Raw genomic sequence first — 23479 nt, 5'->3', positions numbered from 1 at the left:
TTTCTCTATGATTCACTTATAAAATATAATTCATTATAATTAGAAACAATTTTACCGAAGACGAATATACTTATCGTCCAATTCGATAATGCTAGTTTAAATTACAATGTTTCTTATACACAAGAATAAATATCTGTTCAATTTGATTTATGGTTGGTTCAAGTAACTATTATTGTATGATTTTACTAGCTTCGCATAATCGAAAGAGTTACCTACGTATATTTATGCAATATACGAATATTTCATATTCGAGAAAAGCGATATTGAATATCCTCAGGGCATACGTATACTTTCACATTGAATAAAAATTTATATTATGAGCTATTGTTCAATGAGATCGCTAGTTTATTCAAAGGATATGTTCATAGGACTTATGTAAACATTTAAAAAGTTCAAACGCTAGCGATTGGGGAACTGTTGTCGTTAGAAACATCGAAACACAGAAGAGGCAAAGACAAGACGACTAGTGGTAAAAAGGAGGCAAGCGCAAGGGAAAGAGACAAAAGCAGAGACGATTTTCGAATTCTGTTCTCGATTCAATTCGCAGGGGAATGGAGGAACGAACGGTCTAAAAGTCTGTAGCAGCGAGTCGTGTGTCATCAAGTCCAACTCACTCGATTCACGACCCTATCACCGTGCTTTTCGTAGTTACGGAAGAACAGAGGCTAGAGAACTCTTTGACCGATCTTTCTCCTTCGAAAATTACGGACTACTATTTTCCCATCCTGTCTTTCGTGCAACCTGGTCCCTCTTCTTTTCCTTCCCACCCTCATCTTTTACCCTTTTATTATCATTCGTCTTTCGTCTCGCGACCAGGTTGCACGAGTTCATTTATCGTTTTCACCGGATGACTGCGTGATATCATACACACATACACACAGACACACAGCACATAGAGTTATGCCGTTTACTTATGTATCCGGTCCGCGATTTAAGAATTGAAACGTACCGAGAACGTAACTCGATGTTCATGAATATCGCATGCAGAGACTTTAGGAGCCAAACTGCAAAGCAGCTTCAGAAAACAGCGTTGATTATATAAACTGATTATTTACCCTAACAAGATCAAGTTCAAGCTGCAGTATAGATCAATTCTCTGGGGCAATGTTGATATATGAAGAACGAATATACAAGGATTATGTTAAGAATATTTTAAATAAAAAAATGTACGACGAAGATAAGATATTACTGTACATTTAGAAAACGAATAGGTACGCAAATTTTTCTCTTGATTTATAAAGATATTTATAAGCAGTGCTTATACAGCGATACGCGTAACTGATTTAATATCTTCCGAATGCTAACATATTTGCAGTAATAAGATGCGATATTAAACTTACATTTAAAAAAAAAAACATAAGAAATTACGAATAACTGTATTTGAAAGTTTATTAAGGACAAGAATGAACGTCGAAAATGAAACCCATTTAAATGGCACATTACCTGTATCGACGAAAGATCTTTTTCTTCATTCATCGAATGGAATAATATAAATTAAATTGTCAATTAAAAATATTACTTTGATTATGTATACGTCATTTATATACAACTTCATTTTTATCTTTTACTGAAACATAATTAAACTGCCAGAGTTTAATTATTCCCGTTTTCCCTTCAAAAACAATGCCATTCAGAGCCTTCGTTGCATAAATGCTCAGTCTTGTTTAACGAATGACATAACTCCTCCTATTCAGCATGATTTATTTGCATAAACTTGTAGCGAAGATAGCATAGTTGCAGAGTCTCAAAATTATAGCACGGCGTTCGAAGAAGCTCCGCAACTTCGATATCGACATCGAAACACAACCGTTCTACCGTGATATCGCAATTCTGGAACAACTCTATCGAATTGTATATCCGAAAATGTAATGCGTTCATATTGAATGGCGGGGTGTCGTACGTACACTTGTTTGTATTCAATAATTATAGTCAGCTATTCTATTACGTGCATGGTTTAAGTTTTGTACGAGCATGTACATACATACAATAGTAAAATTTATTTCATTATGTATTAAATTTAACATAGAATTCAATATATTAATTATTAAATTGTACAAATGTTACGTATTCCAAAGATCATGTTCGCAAATGCCATTACGTTTCTGCTGTAATTTCTGTCATGATACAAACACATTTTATCTATTTGAAATCGGAGAAATACCATTTTGCCAGTTGCAAGTATAACTGGATGGCAATGTTCTATTTCTTTTTCTTTCTCCTTTTTTTTTTTTTTTTTTTTTTTTTTTTTTTTAATCATTTGATGCATACGTAAAATAAGAGTTATCGACGTTATGAATTCCCGTACTTAAGAGAGTTGCGGGCATAAAGCGTTTTATATTCCACGATTCTTACGAACCTTTTCAACCTGTATCCGAGCACTTGGTCTTTTGTGTTATATCGTATTGTCAATTAACTTTTGTTATCAGTTTTTCCGGGCAGAAGAATCGGCTGGCGTTGTTCAAACACAAAAGCTGTCGCCGTGGAAAAACGAATGCAAGTCGAACGAAGGCAGCTCGCCAATATTGGCTTTTGATATTTAGAGAGATACAAGAATGTCTGTGGACATCTCCAGCCAGGAGTTTATTACTCGAGAACATGAGTTTCTATTTGTTTGCGACGGGCCCTTAGTCTCAAAGGTATCGGATATAATTGATTAATTTAATTACCTCGAAGTGGCCACTTGTACAGTTCAATCGAACCGATATCATCGATATTTAAATAAGCTTGCAAGTCCACTCACTCTGACTTTCTCCCCTTTGCCTTTATATTGCTTTATTATTGTTTATTGATTGACCATTGTATTTGTAATTCAAGAACGCGACACTCGAAAGCATCGATTATTGATATCGGATATAGCTTGTAAATTACGCTCGGTTGTGGTGTTGCTATCGACGAAATTTATGTGGTTTCGAAGGTTTCCACAGGAGACCGAGACAAAAGTTTCACGCGGCGGAAACTTTTCGAGAAACCTTATAGGTGGTACTTTAATGCGAATAAAAGTAATTGATTTATGGCGAAAAACTTTGTCAGGCTGTGTTATCGGAGCATCTGTAAATGGGGTTCCAAGGTAAACGTTATGCGAGATAGTTATTCTATGCTGCACAATTATGGAGAAAGCCAGTGTCGGTTAAACAACTAACTCGTGAAAAATTGACGTAAACTTTATTCCTTGCAGATTCTCCATTAATTCCGCCCATAGAGTTTGCAATATCAATCTGCGTACTTTACACTTTCACTTTTATGATTATATTTACGTTTTACAGAAATAAAAGTCTCCGTTGTGATTTTAAATGTTTGATAAAAAGAAATCAAGGTAAACTTTAAAACGATAATACTTTTGTCAATGCTAATTATTTTTTAATCTGAAATTTCATCCGAGATATATTGCAGGCAAATCTACAGTAAATTTCCCGATCCGATATCGACATTTTACATTTAATATCTTTCATTTGTCTTAATCTAAGAAATATTCATTTCACATGATTCTGGTTCGCTTCGATTGTAATTTGCAGAAGGTCTTACGACTAGTATAAAACAGACTCGATAACCTATCCATCCAGGACTGTAAAATGTAAATACGTTTAACGGTGTGCGAGAACTAACCAGACAATCTACTTTGCTCAACTAATCTATCATACTTTTTACCTTCATTACCACCTCTCAATCAATTATGAAAAGCCATTTTAAAGCAGTATTTGCAGAAAAAGTCTCGAATATAGGATCATAGGAACGTTTGCTCATTAAAATAAGTTAAAGCCCGAAAAAAGTGAATAATCCGTGTTAACGATATTAATCTTTTCTACTACTGCAAACCTAGATACAGAATTTTCATCTTTGCACAAGTACGAATCAAAAAGTACGATACAACTACACGATCACTGTTTAGGAACTTAGAATTGACTATCCAAAGTTTGTGATACAGACGACCTAATTTCAGTTCACAATCTGTATAAGGAGACCAAAAACGAATTCAGGTCACGAACGTGCTTTACTGCCTCTACACTACAACACAGACTTCCCTAATTTTTAAGACAAAACTTTCAGAAACCGTAACGAAATTCATCTTAACTAATACTACATACAATACTCACGGAAGTATTCAAAAAATCATAAAAACCTTTCATGAATTATACGAAACATTTTGAAACTTCATTAAAACTAACAGCGACGTTTAACTATTGTGGTTGTATTGGTCAAATTTAAAAACGATGCAAAAATGTATGTAGAAATTACAAAATATTTTCTGTGAACATATACTTTGCAAAGATCACCAAAGCGTTCGTACAGAATTGGACACCTACGTCCAGTAATGTTCTCAAACTTTTGTTTCCTAAATTCACCGTAGTTAATCTACATATAATTTTATTCAAATAAATAATAGGAAATACAATCCATTTATATGAATATAACAACTACCACAGAAACTTGTACAACGTCGAACGTGTAAGTTGAACGACATTCCTAAATTCATCATACTTAATTCTACATATAATTTTATTAAAATAAATAATAATAAATACAATCAATTTGTATGAATATAACAACTACCACGGAAACTTCTACAACGTCGAACGTGTAAGACGAGCAACATTCCTAAATTCATCGTACATAATTCTACATATAATTTTATTAAAATAAATAATAATAAATACAATCAATTTGTATGAATATAACAACTACCACAGAAACTTGTACAACGTCGAGTGTGTAAATCGAGCAACATTCGTAAATTCATCGTAGCTAATTCTACATATAATTTTATTAAGATAAATAATAGGAAATATAATCAGCTTGGATGAATATAACAATTACCACAAAATATCGCAAGTATGGTCGAGCGCGTAAGTCGAGCAACATTCTTCAACCCTCCATTATCCAGAACCTCTCAACGCGAAGGAAAACCAAGCCTATGAATACATACCCCGAAGCGTCGATCCGTCGTTCCGGCGACGGACCCGAAATAATAATATCGCCGGATCCACCGGTGGGTGAATTAGGTCGGTCATGCGAGAGAGGCCGGAGAACCACTGAGTTCCCGTGTAGCTGCTTGAATGCGCAAATGATTGGTGAGATCGTGGCAGCAAGTAGGCGCCTGGCGTCTTTGCCCCCGGTTGGCCGGTTCGTTGCTCCTACAATGGCCCGGTGCAAGACTGAACAGTGAACTCTCAGCCCTTCGAAGATGCTATAGCCCCCTGCTACGAGCACGTATCACAGGCTTTCTCGTGTTCCCGTTTCCTGAAAAGTGATCCCTTTAACAGCCCTAGGCCGGAGACAGCCGCGCCTTCCTTCGGATCTTTCGGCTTATCAGAAACCTTTTTTTCGTCCAACGTTTCTCCAACGATAAGTGGTATCTCGGAATGAATTGTTTATTCTCGATGTTTCTTGGTCTCCTTATTGTAAATCAAAATTGATGGATCTTAAGTGAGTGATTTGATTTTTTTTATTATTATTAGAAAACCTAAGTCGAAAATGTTTGCAAGTCAATCGTTTAAACTTTTAGATTTGTCGAGATGATTATGCGACGAACAATTGGAATCTGGTGAGTTCTGGTGGAGATAATATTCTTCGTATTTTTAGTAAGTATTATTTTTTATGCCACATATCAATATTTCTAATGCAGACGTTTGTAAATGCTTTCAAGTTCCAAGAATAAAGGAATTTTCCTAAAGTGAGCGTAAATATATTTAAACTATAAACCCAGGACAGAAATTAATGATTAATTTACTACCGGTTGAAAATAGTTGTATCGTGTATGTATAGAAAAATATATATTTCCAAATCATAGAACTCCTAAGGAATCGATAGGAGAAAGACGAAAATTAAAACTTTCGTGCGACATAAAGGTAAAGAAATAATTTCAAGAATTTCTCCTTATAATGATTTCTACTTCAATAAAGAATTTATAGAAGATTTTGTGTCTGATACGCGTTTAAACAATGATTGACTTATATTTACAAGTATGTAAATACACGTATTAACGTAGTAACTGTGTTATTATTATGTCTTATCCATAATACACACACACACATATATACAGTGTGCATTATGAATTATGAATATTTAACCGTGAAATTATTAGATAATGTTAATACGTTGACACTTATGAAAGTAATTAGTAGCGTTATAGATTAATTGCCAAGTAATGAATAGATAACAAGCTTATTATTCATTTTATTGTACGGTAGTAAAACATTTAACACAAGTATCGCAAATGTAAATGTACTGTAATAGACAGATGATGATAGACAATATAAAGAAACTGCAGATGGAAATATTTATGCTGAATAAAATTGATCTGTTTGAAAAGTTTTTTAAAGGCCATTGAAGCAAGATAACTTTTTTCGAAATTCAGGCCAACTTCTGCATCGATGTTTTTTTTCTAACCTTCCGTTATTTATAATTGCATTAACTATTGTGTGGATTATTAACGACATGAAAGAATAGCAAGTTACATGAAACTATAAATTATTATGTACCTTCAAATATTTTAAGCGATTAATAACACTTGTATTGATTTGTTATGTTTTAAATTGTTCTTTATGATAAATTTTATATAGAATTGTTGGATTCTGTATGAAGAACATAATTCCTATTATTGTGTGCAAGATGATGTGTTCTATAGCTAATTTAGTATTGTATGAATTACAAAATAGTACACCTTTTCTTATAAGGAGACGTTAATAAATGATTTTTGTATATATTGTAATTATGTAAATATGTAGTATTTTAATCTTGAAATTACTATTTGATAAATAGTGCTTGATCGTTTCGTATTTGAATGTATAATAATTTCCACATATTAATTTTCCATTTCAAACTTCTCTCTCCATCAAAAAGTAATCTTTCGAAAGATCACAGATTGAAAAACTCTTTGATTATGCATACGACAGACGATCCACCATTTCGTTACTTAAACAAAAGATTTCCATCGGTTATAAAAATAAACTTCCAGGTAATATTATGCGGATATAAATGGATATATATCTATACAAAGACCTATCGTGATTAAAATTAATTAAGCAAACTCTAAACCCCATATGATTATCAACAGAAAAGAAAAAACCATTTTAATTTAACTAAAGATTGAACGTATTTAATTATTTTATAAAATACGGGTAATATGGATTTTTTACGGAATTTTAAATACGATTAATTTTTACGGGTAAACTCTAAATTAAATAATGGTAGAAAACGAGATGATATGAAGTAAAAATGTAAATCACCGTATAAAAAACATACCCTTAATTACCTATATTATATAATTACGTGAGAATTATCAATTTAATTATTTAAAAACTAGAGTATAAAATTAAGAATTAAGAAATAATATATTAATAATGTATGATCCGAATGAAAAGTATTCAAAAGAAATGACAAACGTTTTAACATCGATTAGCACTCTCTGGTTTACCATCTTATTTCTACAATACCTTACGATATGTGTATATATTTTTAATAATTGTTTCGACGAGTTATCCATTGATTTTTGATTTCCATTTTTACATATCAGACAGCAACAAAATTAAAAAGCCTATTTAAAATACCTTTACAACATTAAATTCCACTGAAATGACCAATTTGTCATTCAATAATTTGGTTACGATTAATAAATAATATAAGCAGTAATATATAATATCTAATTTTACATTTGTGTAACAGGCGATAAAGTAACTGTAATATATACGACACATAAGTGAACAATGGTGCATTATCACATGGAAAATATTAAACCAGAGAAAATTCCAGTCGTGCTACGTATATTTGCGGGTTAATTAATTAATGTATCTACGTTCATTTCGTATCAGGTCGAATCGAGAATAAGGATAAAACGTCTCGTCTGCCCTCGCACGTATAATCATGACTCGAGAACGAACACCTGTGTTATCGTCTTCCTCTACTTATTACGCATAAGATGATAGTAAACTCAAAACTCGTCTCACAACGAACCTGGCAATTCCGTGCAAGAGAGTTAATCGAAGGAAAGCATGCGTTCTCTCTTTCCTCCCTGTTGCAGTGAAATATTTTTATGAATCCTGTCACGACGAATTTATGCGCGGTTCTAGAGAATGAAAAGAAAAGTTATCGTTCTTTTGAATTGAAATAAAAGTAGATCCTCGAATTCATCATGATTTTAATTATAAAGATATTCGTAGGATACTTGTTGGTGTATTTACAGAATAAAATGGTACATTATGTTGCAATGAATAAGTAAATTTCAATGAGCATGATTCTTCTTGGTTAATAAGAAGTTTTTTTAATTTCTCATGAAATTATCGTGATTTCCTCTCCGTGGTTCCGCTTTCGTGCTACGATCTTTTTTCAACTTCCTTTATTATATCGATATTAGTGTATTTATACCAACAAGGAGATGGCAAGAACTGCAAAATCTTCAATGAGTTAGCTCTATGTCGATTCGATGATTTAGGTTAATGGTAAAATAGCCACAAAAGGGTTTTCATTACCTTTTGTTATCTTTGAGAAATTAGTAAATGATTTTGTATCTTGATAAATTCTTTTAATATTAATATTATGTTTCTTTCTAATATTAAATTTTTACAATTTATTTTGCTACACTCTTTATTACATTTATTTATTATAGTAATTTTGCACATCTGTACTATTTTGTGGTTGGAATATGTAATAAAAACATTTGAAACATAAGAAATTGTTGCACCAGGAACATAATTTCACTCAAATCTTTTTGAGATTGTTTAACCATCGACGTGAAGCATCCAATAGACATACAGTCAACTCATTCAAGAATTCTAATCATGTTCTTGTAAGTACTACAATGTATATAATGAATTATTAAATTGTTATTATCGCACATACATTTCACATATGTAATTTGACCATTGTTTCCTAGAGTTCGTTCCTTTTACTAACAACGATATATTTGATGATTAACTTTGTCGTGAACTTGCGAATAGTTTTTCGCTTTTGAAATATATTTACGATATTTATAAATATTCTCTAGTATATAGCGAGAGCTCAAATTGAATGATTGCAATCGTCTTTGCCAGTGAAAGAATTAATTAAAATTTCAGTTAGTTACATTCGAAAATTCGTTATAGAGAAAACTTGGAAGACGTTCATGTAGCAACCATCGAGAAGAATACGGTACTTACGGTAAGCAAGTAAGAAAAATCACGGAGGAACTCTCCCCACGGATCTTCCATCATACCGTCCGAAGATTCCGTAACGATAATTTGGGAAACAGTAGAATAAGCAGGAAAAGTTTCGCGATTACGTGCGAATTTACAGAAAATTGTTACCTTCTCCCGGAAATGATATTTCAGTGTCTGGTTAAGCACTTTTAGAAAAAATGAGTGATACGAGGGGCTGAACTGCGCTAAGCACGCCAGAAAAAATTTCAAGTGGCGCAAAATATAAAACGTTAACTACACGAACGTAGCAAAGTGAAGCAGGGAACATTTTACTTGTATAATGATCTCTTCATTTCTCGCGGTCTATAACGCGCAAAATTTTCGTAAAACCACAACGATACATCACACCTTGCTCCATGTAACACACCTGCAACTGAGATTTTACGTTTACACTCCCGACGCGTTAAATCTCTTAATTCTTTTAGCATCGATACGGTAACAAAAAGTAGACGCGTTCGTTCCTTTTATTGGAAAAGGGAAGCCTCTCTTTCTTTCCTTTTCCTCTGCGCGCGTGTTTCTTTTTTACGCTTTTCCGTCTGAATTCTTCGCGGTGGTCCAACAATGCATACAGGTAAAGTAAATCCATGCCCGTTTTCACGCTGCGCATAGCGAGCACATAAATGAAAGTGGGGCAAGATGACGAATTGCAATCTTTTCATACGCGGGTCCGGATAACCGGAGTAGGATTTGTCAAAATAACACCGATAAAAAGCTGGCCGCAAGAGGAATTTTAACACGCTCGAGTTTAGCGTGTAACGTAGGAACCACGAGACAAGAATCATCAATGTGTTTTTTTGGAAAACGTTCCTTACGGTGATTTGCAACCATTGAAATAGTGATATTGGTTTGTTGATAAGTTAGAAAAGGGGATCGTAATGTTATTTGCAATACCTGGAAACATCGAAGGATTATTGATGACGATTTGAGTAGGACAGATACAACACCGTTGTCGTGTCTTTGTCGTTTATATCGGTGGACAAATGTTCTTTCAAACCTTGCTCTCGATACTTGCATTTTTCACGGTTTCACGCGAGCTTTGGACAGTTATATTTCTACATGTATCCGATTATTCTAAAAGTGATGTTGTATTTTTGTCAAATTTTGAAATTGTGAAAAATTAAAGATTTTAATTCGTAGCTTCAAATTATCGACTATTAAAAAATAATAATTCTACTATAACAAAGTGGGTATTTGTAAGCAATAACGAGGAATTTCATATAAAAACTGTTTCATGAATTTTATCGTATTTGTCAAAAGTTTAGTATGCAATTAGAAGAAAGGACTATGATTTCAATTATCAGAATAAACTTTTTTATTCCTGGCTTTTTAATAAAACGATCAACATTTTTATCATTATAGAATAGAGCAATTTAAATGAGTCGCTCAGAAGCCGAATTAATGAATTTCATTGACTGAAGTACAGCGAAAATTGATGATTATCAACATAATTATTTAATTTCGTCCCAAAATCTGTACTTACTCAGATATGCTATTTGCTTGTAATAGATACATTTATCGAAATAATACTCTGTTTCTGGAGATGTCCAATACTAATTTACAGATTTACCTCCTATTAATCTAGTAAAACGCCAAATATAACTATTCTAAATTTGCTTTAAAATCCATTCGAATTTAGAAATTTCTCACGATAACAACCGCAATAATTAATTAAATTCCATTAATAAAATGAAAACATCTCTCTCCAACACGCTTCATCGAAACGTTTCTCGTCCATTAATTACCAAAAAATTCACGAGGAGCGATCACAGAGCATTTACTGATTTTCCACCGCGTGTTGGAGCTACGTTCACGAGCGAAAATGCGGCGAATCGAAAGTTTTTAACGCGTTCGAGCTATTCACCTCTAAATTCCGCGCGAATGAAATCGTCGGGAATTTCAGACTTCATTTTCTCTGTCGCCGCGGAATCATGGAAGGGGCTTTATTTTAATAATTGAACGAACTACCTAGTTGTCGAGTATCCACAGAGTTCCTATGAGTTCCTCCATTCTCGTCGTGGCGGCGACGACGATGCCGTTGAAAACAGAAGACAGCGATCCGTAGGAAATCGACCGATGGAATGCGAACGAGATCGATCATCGTACGAGCCCTAACGCCACGACGAATGTCACCGTGAAACTGTTGCCGGTGAATGTTGATAAATTCGCGGAAGTAATCGGCGTACAGCGATACTCGAAAAGTCGAGCTTCATTACGGAAGTTAGTTCAAACATTGAAAGTTGATTTGATCAACTCGAGATGCGTGCGCCGATTCCGTTATTCATCGAGTTCAGGTGTCTTTGTGGATTTATTTAACAAATTCATCAGATTGTTTCCATCCCTTCGGGCAGAATGGGCGAATGGATTATAACGTATTATATTCGAATCACCGTGAAAGCTTGTGAACCGGTCACGGAAAGAGGGCGTCCGAGTGTTTGTCGATAAACTTAGCCGGTATAACGTATGAACGGAGAAAGAGGGAAAGGTTTTACTTAAAAGCTCCGCTGCAAAGTTGAAACGAGATCGTGGAACGCCCAGAAATTGTGCTTTGAGAAAAATGGGAAATGATGGAGGATTTTCTTCTTTCAGTAGACGTTCATGATTAATGCTTGGAAATAATACCGAGAGGTATAAATATTGTAATTAATTGGTTCTGTTTTATGTCTGTTTTACCCTTTTATCCCATTATCCTTTTATCCTTTGCTTTTAGTAGTCCGATGCAGTATATGAATTTATCGTTTGATAACGTAAAACAAAATAACATTCGTTTGATTAAAATGTGCACATTGCTGTGAACGACACTTTTACAATGTATAGTATTCTTCTCTAGAGGATTGCTATAAAAATTAACATTTTTCGATGTGGTAAATTCTTTAAATTTGTATTCATTTAATTTATTTAATATCTAGATATATCATAACAATATTTACAAGAAACCAAATTAAATATTCTCTCAAATTATGGATTTTACTAGAAATATAGATGTACTGCTAACATCGACAAAATTGGTGATCATGAATTTCAGTTCAATAATTAGAAATATGTATAATTATAATTATATATTAGTATGATTAAATAGGTATAAATTAAGTAATTCAATAGCAATTGAATTATTCAGTTGAACAGGCTGAAAGAGAAATTACTTTTTCTATTGGAAATTTTAGATTTAGCTACTTCAAATCGATCGAATATCATAAAGCTTTGCTGTGATATGTAAATAGATACAAGATACATAGAACCATAAATTCAATATTGAATTAATATCAGATTTCTATTAATACATCAAATAGCAATCTATAAAGTTACATGAAATTGGTGGTCCATATCGATTTCAGTGTTTCATTATAACTTTTCAATGAAATGTTTCCAAATCGATAACGATATATCGATGCTTTCTTTTCGCGCTTGCTGAAAAAGAAGTTGCGACACCACAGTGTGTTATTCGTGATATGACGCTCAAAATTGTTATGTTATTCAATAACAATAATAACTAAATCAATGAAAAACATGTTCTTTCAATTCATTTATATTATCATTAGCTATATTAAAGTATATAAATGTCGTAAGAAAGCAAGATATGAAATTCATTTTGACTCCTATAATTAGTAATTAACAGTATATTGAAAAAGATTAATGGAAGTTCTGTTGCACCAGATTTTGTAAATTATTCATAAATTGATAACAAGCAAAAATTTTAATTAATGACATACAGTATAAATGATTACTTGGGATATTTATTTTGTAATAACCATTATTAATTTTGCATCGTTCGACATAGCACTTAATTGAAATGTACGATTAAAGAATATATTATCATCACCTTGGAGATTTAAATTTACAACTAAAATAATATTTGTTGTACTTGGAATAATTTTAACGGATTTTAACGAACGATTTCTGAAGGCTTTTATTTCTGATGATGTAATTTTTGATATTTTAATTTCTTTTGAAGCCACAGGAAACAACTGATTCCGCCACGTGTCCACCATCTCTTAATTCTAAACACTAGAAAACATGACAATTTAATATGCATTGCGAGGCAGAAAGAAATCTAATTGCGTAATATCAAGTACTAAAAACTAGTTGTTAGCTTTAAAATTAATTACCAGGTACATACTTGCTACTAGTAACTAATTAACTACAGTTTCCCAACATGCACATGCTTAGACCTAATTATTATACCTGGCGTGCATAGTTCATAATATAATATATGTAAGTAAGCTTACACCACGTGTTGTGCAATACTAGATTCCACGACTCGTAAATCGAACAAACAATTTTCCACTACCGTTCGACAAATAACTTACGATCTCTTTCAACTGTGTTCATTACGAATTCACAGGAGATTACAAAAGGACGCTTCGTGACGAATTTCCGACGAAAAATTTCAACCAGCCACGTGTATCTGTACGATAACCGATAGTTCCGTGTATCACTTTGAAATATGCATTGCAACTGTAATCACTCATCGGAACTTTTATGACACATTTTTAAACAAACACCGGTGCATCAGGTCTCGCGATACTTTGCAAATAAAGTGGATATTTTTGCGCTCGAGCACGAACAGTCGTGAACGGACAATGGCAATTTTCGGTCGGAAGCTTCGATTCCAATTTTAAATGAATAATATTTTAAATTCGATCGTATAAAATTACATGGAACTCCCACGGCAAACTTCGAGCGGACTTCCGTAATTTTCGATGGAGCCACAGAAATTTATTGCCACTCTATGTATACCAGGCATTCCGTTCTGCCCGATCATTTCACGCAAATTGAAACGGTCAATCGAACTGTCGCCCTTCCGATTCCTCTGTCATTTAATCGCGTATCAAGCAATTTCAACACGAGTACGAGATACGATTAATAATAGATCGATCGAAAGTGGTTTCTTTTAATAAACTTCGTCCTCTTTCCAATCAATTGTATTTTCGTTCGTACAGTTACTTTGAAAGAAAGATAATTGGAAAATACGAATAGTAATAAGTAATTAGACTGCAAATGTTTATACAAATTCATATTTTTATAATGAAATTAAGAAGATACGAAGTTTAATACACATGGACGTAATTTTAAAAAAATTTTAACATTTAAACGTGTCGTGTCCGCTTTTCACAAACATTCAAACATTAGCTCCTTGTTAATGGTGAGAGCCACTTGATAACATCATTAGAGCATGAAACTGTTATAACTAGTTCGTAGTTTAAGCTCTGAAAATTTCTACTTTCATATCCCATCAATTCGCTATTGCGAAAAGAGCATAGTGAATAACTCTCGTTCGAGATTCATATTTTGGACAAATGAAATAAAAACTTCCTTTATAATTAATTTCTTCATAAGTATAAGAAGAAATAAAATTTCAAAAATATTAATATTCAATATTTAACGTGATATTGCTAATCGATCACCAGGTTTCGCGCATTACGTTCATAAATAAAGATTATGTGTTTAGTGTAAGTGTAAAAATCATAGATATATGCTTCAAATAATTTAGTATTTAAGTATCTAGTATCTTTAGTATCTAGTAGTAAATAATTTTATATAGTAGTAAATAATTTTATATCATATTTTTCTCATCTGTACTCATAAAACATACTGACAACTTAAGTTAAATAATTTTATTAAAGATAAGACGTGGCCTAAGGCTTTCGACCGCTTCGTAATGCAAATATTCGAAACACAAATCCATTCCACTCCCATACTCCCACACCATTGCGTAAAGTAAACGAAGCGTAAACAAAATTTTCGAATAATCGTTGGTAACATCGCCACGAAAAGCCCACGGCAAGACATTATAACCTGAAACCGGCTGTAAATAAAATAGCCAATAATTCGCAACCGCAACAAAAGACTGACGACCCACCCACGAACCTTAACGTGGTTACAGCACGTAAACCAGACGCGAAGCCGTGTCAGGCACACCTTACGATCGTCCATAAACATAATTAACCAACGAATCGACGCACGCGAACGCGTGGAAGCGTGTGGCCGCGAAGAGTGAATAGCGGAGGAACGTGCAAACAATCGTAGCCCGGTGGTGGCCAGATAGGTTCATGAGTAACAGTAAATACCAGCTTCCGAATCAGCTGTAGTCCGAATTTCCGGGACTTTTAAAACCCTTTTGAGGTACTCTGGTTAGCCACAATGTTTACAATGCAACTATCAGCGAATAGGGTGAGAGCAAGGGGCCGCGGAGTCACGCACCCGTGTCGAGACTGGGCTAAAAACCAGGGAAACCTTCGCACACAAGCACCGATCGCGTGTACATCGACACTGTTCGATGGTCGAGGACTGTGTTTTCAGCGGGAATAACGATTCGTGATATAACGTATAATTAACATTCGGCGACGTCATTAAACCAACCCTTCTTTACATACTGTATATGTTTTAAACGCCGATGGAACACTAACGCGACCGCTTAATACATCGTTGTTGCTCGTACCTTTTTCCATTCTCATGCTTCGCTATAACAATTTATATCATTTCGTGATTTTTGGTTTGGAGGTATTTTAATTTGGATTCTTTTATTTCTTGATTGTATTCGAGTTTCGTGATTAGATTGTTGTATATGGGTTACTTGTTCGAAGAAATTGTATCTAAAGATTGTTAAAACATGAAAATTATGTATATATGGAGAGTGGTTTAAAGAAAATAAAAGTGGTTTTACAAAGTAAAAGCTTAAAGTCTGTAAATGGTTATTAATTGTGAAGAATTATACGTTGAAAGGTATGTGACGAGGATGACTAGCGATATAAATAAAAATACGAACGACTACGGCTTGAAACTCATCTGTTTGATGTGTTCTAACACATGGGCTTTTTCTAGACTTAGGATAGTTATCTTTTCCGATAATTTATTACGACAGCTAGAAATATATATGAAGTAACTTACACCGAAACGAGTTCATGTTTCCTATCCAAAATAATATATGTGAGTGAATATATTCTACCAGTAGAATTAAAAATGTAAAAATCAATTTCCTCTAAACAACTTACATATATACACTATTTCCAATGGATGAAAAACTATATATTACATATAAAAAAATACAATATTTTCACAGGGAAACATAAGATTCTGCAAACAATTACGCGTGTTATGTATACGGTACCATACAAGTCCAAGTCGTCTACACCCTAAAGCTGCCTAATCCAGAACACAATTATTCATAATTAATCCACTTTAAACTAGGCAACCTCCCTATTCTAGTCAACCCGGATCTAATTCATCCAACTGTCCCCGTTAAGACCCAAATAATGCCGTATGCGAAATTCACGTGTACCGGCGTGTTAGCGAGATCACGAAGAGAACATCGTCCATTTAAAAACGCCGGTGTTCGCCTATAATGTGTGTCAAACTTATCCGAATTCGAATCGAATCCGGCGTCTACGTTATTGGTTATCAGCAACAAAATAGACGATTCTACAGCGCCGAACAGTAAATCTGTCGGCGTTGTCTCAAAATTGAAAGTTTATCGATTTTGCATACAAGGCGACCAATTATAACAATGAAATTATTGAACAATGAATAGTCAGTCGGCCTTTAATGCGGCCGGTCCAGGTCGCGTTGTTATCGCGCGACGGAAAACGGCCGCGTAACTACTCGTCGCTTGAATCATCGGCTGACAAATGGGCCGCGAGTCGCGCCGAATGACAAATCGAAGCTCCAGATTCTAGCACGTGAGGGTGAAATTACAGTGCGATCTGCCAACACCGACTGGTTCCGCGTCGTAATACTTCTCTGTCGGACGTTCGAAGCAGAATCGTACAAAGTGAGCCGTGAGTCCACGCTTAAGAGTGAACCCTGTTGGTGAAGATCACGCTCTATCAATCTGTCCGTAGCTTCTGGTACTCTTGCGAATAGACGTGACTGGACACTCGATAAATCTTTAGCTGATTCATCGGCATTTATTTGCGTCAATCGCGTTGGTATATCGCGACTGCAATGATTTCGAGAGATCATGATTTGCGCCACTCTTTGCAGCTGTACAAGCGTACATACGTTTATATCGATACGTGTTTATCGATGTTTAATACTGTTGCATAATAATGACTGTTGCTTAGTCTTGCTCCATAATTATTATCCTTTTTACATAAAAATGCAAATTGGTACGGAGAGATTTAATTTGTTTTATATATGTTTAAGATGTTTAATATAGTTGGTCAACTTCATCAATTAAAAAGTAGGAAAAGATGACGATGTTACAGGTATTTTTCTAAATTTATGCAATTTGCGATTATCGATGTTTGATTGTCCGTGCAACAGACGAACTCATGGAAATAATTCATTTGTTTTGCGAGAAATTCGACATTGATTACGCATCTAGGCTATGAAACTGAGAAACCTACAAGAAATAATATTAGTAAATCCGGTTTCTATATAATAGAAAACTGATATCGGTGCGATACATGCATCTCATTTTAAAAGTTGACAACTTTTTTTCTTCAAATTCGAATATGTGATTCATAAATATGCCAGTATGTACGCATATTTAACGTATCAGTCCTTACAATCACATTACAGCACTCACCGTTAAAAAAAGAGAAAAATCCGTTTCGAAAGCGTAACTAACGATGCAACAATTAAGAATTCACTGAATTATCACTCAACGAGTAACGCCCAAGTGAAACACAATATACCATGACGTATAAGCCTGTCCCATAAAGTACACTCGACCATACGCGTGCATGCAATAAACGTTTAGGATGCATTTAGCGTTGGCTGAAATACGGCCAGGCCGCGTTTGCTGCGACATTTTAACGTTTTATAAAGATAGAAGATGTCTAACGCATATTGCTTATAGAGAAAAGTCCATTATTTTTAGTTTCCACTTTCGTATTTTCAGCGTGAAATTCTAGCCAGAATATCCCAGCAGTGACGCGTCCTTAACAGCCACGATAAAAATAAGACGAGTGGGGGCGAGTCAACCCTTTTCGGCCAAACCACTCGAGTTATCCGCGTTGAAAATACGTCAGCATGAATTACGGCCCTCCTAATTCGCCCTGCTGGCCGTGAATCTCTCTCTCTCTCTCTCTCTCTCTCTCTTTCTCTCTCTCTCTCTCTCTTTCTCTCTCTCTCTCTCTCTCTCTCTATCTCGACGTCTCTCTCATCCCTCGTCACGGATTAAAGAGTGTGATCCCAAGGAATCACGCTTCGCGTCATTGCGGTGAGCCGCGTCTCTTCAAAATGGGGAGGGAAGGGTGGTAGAGGAGAACGGAGAAAGGTGACGGATCTTAGGGGATGGAGAAACAGCCTGAAAATGTGTCCCTCTCGACTTCCGGCCGGATAGAGTCCTGGAACTCGGCAAGTAAGGCAGGTAGCGCGGAGTAACTTATCGCCTAATAAATTCCAGCCATTAGACTGCGGGAAGTAATGGATGTACCATTTGCACCCTCCAGTACGCTTCGTGGTGGGTAACTCGGTAGGCGTGAAAGGGAAGACGAGATGATAAGAGAAAGAGAGAGAAAGAGAAAGAGAGAGAGAGAGAGAAACAGGCAGGCAGACAGACAGACAGACAGACAGACAGACAGACAAACAGACAGAGACGAAAGAGAAGGAGAAGCCGTTGTGCCGATTTCCTCTCTTGGTTAGACAAATTCCAGATATCGATTTAAAGTTTGGCGTTACTCGGTTACCGCATACATTTAGGCAAAGACTCGATTAGGTGTAGCAGCAGCTATCCAGGCCGGTTGCACGACGCGTTTATCGCGTCGGCCAGAAGAGAAGGCAGCATGCCTGGAAACGCGGTTACCTGTTATCGCTTTCGTGGTAACACGATTTTCGAATTGAATCGAGAATCGATGCCGGCTAGTAAATCAGAAAAGGAATCCACGACAATTTTCACGACTATTTTATGCGGCATAAAACGTTCACGCAGATAAGGGAATGACGGATAACCGTGCACAGAGGTTGCAGACCCAAGTAACGAGATACACACACACACATACACACATACCCAGCGTCTATCAGTTTTGCCTGCCATACTATCGCGATCTTCGCGCTTTAACTGAAATCGGTGGTAAGGTGTCAGTAACAAATTTTCGGATATACTTGTAAAGTCTACGATCAAGCTGTGGCTTCTAGGAATTAGTTAGAGTTTTAGTATCGCGCGAAGTTTCTAGGAAAAACGTTGATTACCACGGTACTGAGATCGTGGATGCTTATAACGAATTACAACTCGAAACATCTTATTTGGTATCGGTAAATACTGAACTTGTAACATTACGATTGGAGAGATTTCTGCAAGAAAACTTCGTAAGACGACGCAGTGAATTGGGTAAATTACGTTAGAAGTACTAAGTCTACTTGTTTAATAGTAATTACGTTTAAATTTATGGTTTGAGAAATAAACAGAAGTCTTATAATGATTCCATTATTTGACTAAAAAATGTTAACATTTGTCAGGTCTATAAGCACATTTTCTCTTTAATTATATTTATACTCCAAATATTTTTCGTGTAGCATAGTATAAGTTTAAAAGATTTCATAATAATGATCGTATATAAATTTAGTTTCATTATCGTTTATCTGAATAACTGGTGACTGTGTATTAATTGCAAAACGCATTTCTAAAGAAATTTACTGCAGTTCAAAATATGAATAGGTTGTGCAGTTACAATAAGGGATCGTTATCTCGTGGAAGGAACATTTGTATACGAAAATACAGCAACATTCTCCAAATAGTTGAAGGTTTCTGTTTATCGGTCGAAAGTTGTTTTGTTCACGAGCTTGATATTCAACTTTCTTTGGTTAAATCGCCGTAGTTTGCTCTACTTTCCATACTGCTACGTTACTTTGGTCAATTTGTTAAACTAATCTGACTGACTTAACCGATTCAATGTAATCTTGACCTATTTGACTTCGATTATATTTATGCTAATTCAACGTAAGTAGAACCTAACTTGGGTATAATTCAGGATATCTTCAACCAAGTAATTTGCATATTACTCCAAATATCTATAGAAAAAAAGACGATAAATCTGAAAATAGAAAATATTCCAATGTAATATTGAATAGTAGACAGTAAGTTAAGTATGTACAAATTTTAAAAGATTGGTGATAAAAATATTCGTAATGAGATCAAGAAAGGCAGTGTCAATAGAGCATCAAAAGATATCATTCGGTAGATTATAATTGTCCTAACTTTGTTCGAATTTATTCATCATGATATTATTATCACGTATTTAACCATTTAAACGCGAATACGAATATGAGTAGCTATTAATTTTTTCGTCTTTTGGTATCTGTTTTATGAAAAAGAAATTTTATCATACGACAAACTTTTACAATCGAGGATGTCATATTACCTCAACCTAACATCGTGATTGCGTTTTGTCTACTCTAATGTCAAAAATCAAAGTTATCGCTAAAAACTCTACCTTAATGCTATCATCCATCAACTATTAAAAAAATCGATTCCTCTTCTGAAACTTTTCGAAACTCTGCTACAGAAGACGCTCGTCCACGATTTCCAATTTTATCGATGTCCCTTACGGAGAGCCACATAAAACTCGTAGAAACGTAAAGATGGTTAAGCCGCGGAAAATCTTAAAAAGCAGTTACACCGTGTCCCAGTTCCTGAGATCGGCCTGTCCTCACACCGACGCAGTAACGAATACGAACGATCGGGTCGCCTGTTTACTAAAGGAGATCCTTTCGTTAAAAGAGAGGCCTCCTCGACCTTACGTTGCGAACTTTCTACTCACTCGAGAGTGTCTTCGCAGTTACATGTAACGATCAGTCGCCTTCGTCTTCTTGGCCACCGTTACGAGAGTCCTCGACGAAGAAGTTGCGCAACGAAGGCGATCATCTTAAAGAGTGATAAAGATGAAAACTTGTTGGTTAATGATGCGATCCCTTTGAACCATGGGACGAAGACTCGACCGAGTAGAAACTAGATGAGTATGTTCCCGAGGGCTGAATGGGCTAATAGTGGCAGATGTCTTTCGAATAACGACCACTATTTAGCGATTCGATATCCGTCGAGGTAATTACCGCTGCTGCTAGTTGAAAGACCGATTGAAAATGCAACGTAGCGCTCGTTGAAAACAACTTCGCTTTCGAGACGATTTTACGTATCGTTGACTGATGCGACACGATACCGTATTACGAAGTTCGAGTAATTTCAGTTCCAAGTAGAAATATGTCAAGAGTGATTGTTAGGGAAAACGTTGAAGCATCGAAACAATACTGACATTCTCGTGTTTAAAATGAATACACTTGCACAAGCTGAATAATTACAGATATTATTATATCAGAAATGAGGAGCGAGAGATATCATTGAGTGAAATAAGAAAATCGAAAATGCTTGTTTCGGTAGGTCAGACTTAATTGCGTTTCTGTAAAACATTCTTTATGACTTGCGTGTTTCTTTCTAATTACATAAAAAATATTTATAGCACAATTCCTTTCGAAAGAATCACCTTACTTTCTTCAGATCAGTTTTAAGATTCGCAGAAAATCTTATTGTTTTATCAGCGTTATTGTTTTAACAGCGTATCGAGATACTTTGAAGAATAAATGTAAGCAGAATCCGCGGTACAGATAGACGTTTCTTCCGGCATCGTCGGATTTACAGGATTCACCGTGAACAGAATCTCGAATAGAATTCTTCATGGTGGACTGACAAAATTCGTTTGTCAATAAAGCCTCGAGGAATATTCGTTTTATTAAACACACGTAGCTGGTCTTGGTACGGTTCTGTGCACACTAAATATCAAAAGAAATTTCGCCGTGCGATCATTCCCAAAGACCGAGTGCACCGTAAAACCGGGAGTCCATAGAAAGGAACGTAAAACGGTTCGCTGTGCGTGGAAACGCTTATCGTTTGAAATTCCCTACTCTTTTGGTCTTACCATTGTTCCAACGGCCCATTGCTCGACCGTTTCGTTATATGCACCTTAGAAAGGACGACGATTCAAGCAGAAAGAAATGTGCTCGTGATCGTGGAACGACTCGTTCGTCAGTAAGCCGCTTTATCGCATTCCTTGATTGCCCGTTTGTGTTTTTCAAATGATCCAGCTTGTCCGCAAACTCGTGCCAATTGCTTCGTTACGACCATTATTTTCTATATTATATTACAAAATATAGTGGGAAAATCAGTTTCAACAGTAAACCTAAACGATAGATTACAGTTGTTAAAATATCTCTAATATCTTCTGGGACTAATGTATTTAAAAGAGGGTGGTATCTATATATAAAGTGTATCGATTCGTAATAACAATATGTGAACTGTATAAATATGTATATATATTATAATAGTAAAATATATGAAATGCACAGATCAATGGTACATTAATAGTCAGAAGCAGCACTTGCCATTATACGACTCGTATATTCTCACTTATTAAATTTTCTTACGAAAATATCACAATTATTTTGTGTAATCATTTACATCTAATCGTTCATCTGAGCTAAATTGATTATGCCCTTAAGATTTATTTATGAAGATAGAACGAAAATTAATCGATTTATATCCTCGAGTAAGAGAAAATAATGGCCAAGAAAAATATTAGCCAAATCCTTCAGATTCACACTCTTATCGTAATAACGTTAAAAAGCATAAATGAATTACAGTGTACTGATTTAAAAAAAAATCTTTTTTCAAATAAAACGTTCAATTAATGCAATATTGGCTCTGAGTAAATTAAGAAGATACTTCCAGCAATTGCCTATTTCCATCAAAAGTCATGATCAAAGTCAAATTTAACATTCGCAGCGGTACATCTCGGAGAATTTAAGCTCAAAGTATAACCATTTCGCTATAGGTATCCGCAGAAATAGTAAACATTAGACGAAGTCTTATTTGAGAGGCACTGTAGGCTTCGTATAACGAAGCAAATGGTGACGCATGCATACAAATGACCCGGATATACATGGCACTGAAAGATCCCTGCCGCGGTTCCGAATGCGCAGTGCCTGTTTGAAAGACTCCCAGGGGTCGTGTAAACTCGGCCGCGACGCTCGTGAAAGCACAAATGACCGGTAGGGTACAGGTTGACGAGAATCGATCGACATACGCAGGATTTGCGATTCGACTCGGCAACCCGTGGTTACTGTATCGCCAAATCGATATTAAAAGAGCCGTCGTTGCGATGTTGCGATACGATTATTTTACGTCCCGAGGTGACATCGTCTGTAGTTGCTTTCGCACGTGCGCAATCACACGCATTATACACTCTCGTTTATAAGTATTTGGACGCCTCCAAATTATTGCCAATATATCAAATATATATACTTTCAGTGAAATTCTTCGATCTAATTTTCACCACTCTCATTCTAACTCAGACAACCATGTGGTACAGATAATAGAAAACAAC

At 35.2% G+C, this 23479-nt stretch overlaps 1 long non-coding RNA gene across 2 annotated transcripts in view; it reads right to left on the bottom strand.

The window, feature by feature from the left end:
* The window catches only part of LOC126920765 (uncharacterized), a 128279-nt gene that overhangs the window by 58929 nt on the left and 45871 nt on the right, over positions 1-23479 (bottom strand). The window lies entirely within an intron of this gene.

This window comes from Bombus affinis, chromosome 9 (genome assembly GCF_024516045.1).
Source record: "Bombus affinis isolate iyBomAffi1 chromosome 9, iyBomAffi1.2, whole genome shotgun sequence".
NCBI lineage: Eukaryota > Metazoa > Arthropoda > Insecta > Hymenoptera > Apidae > Bombus > Bombus affinis.
This window is presented reverse-complemented; position numbering and strand designations above follow the sequence as displayed.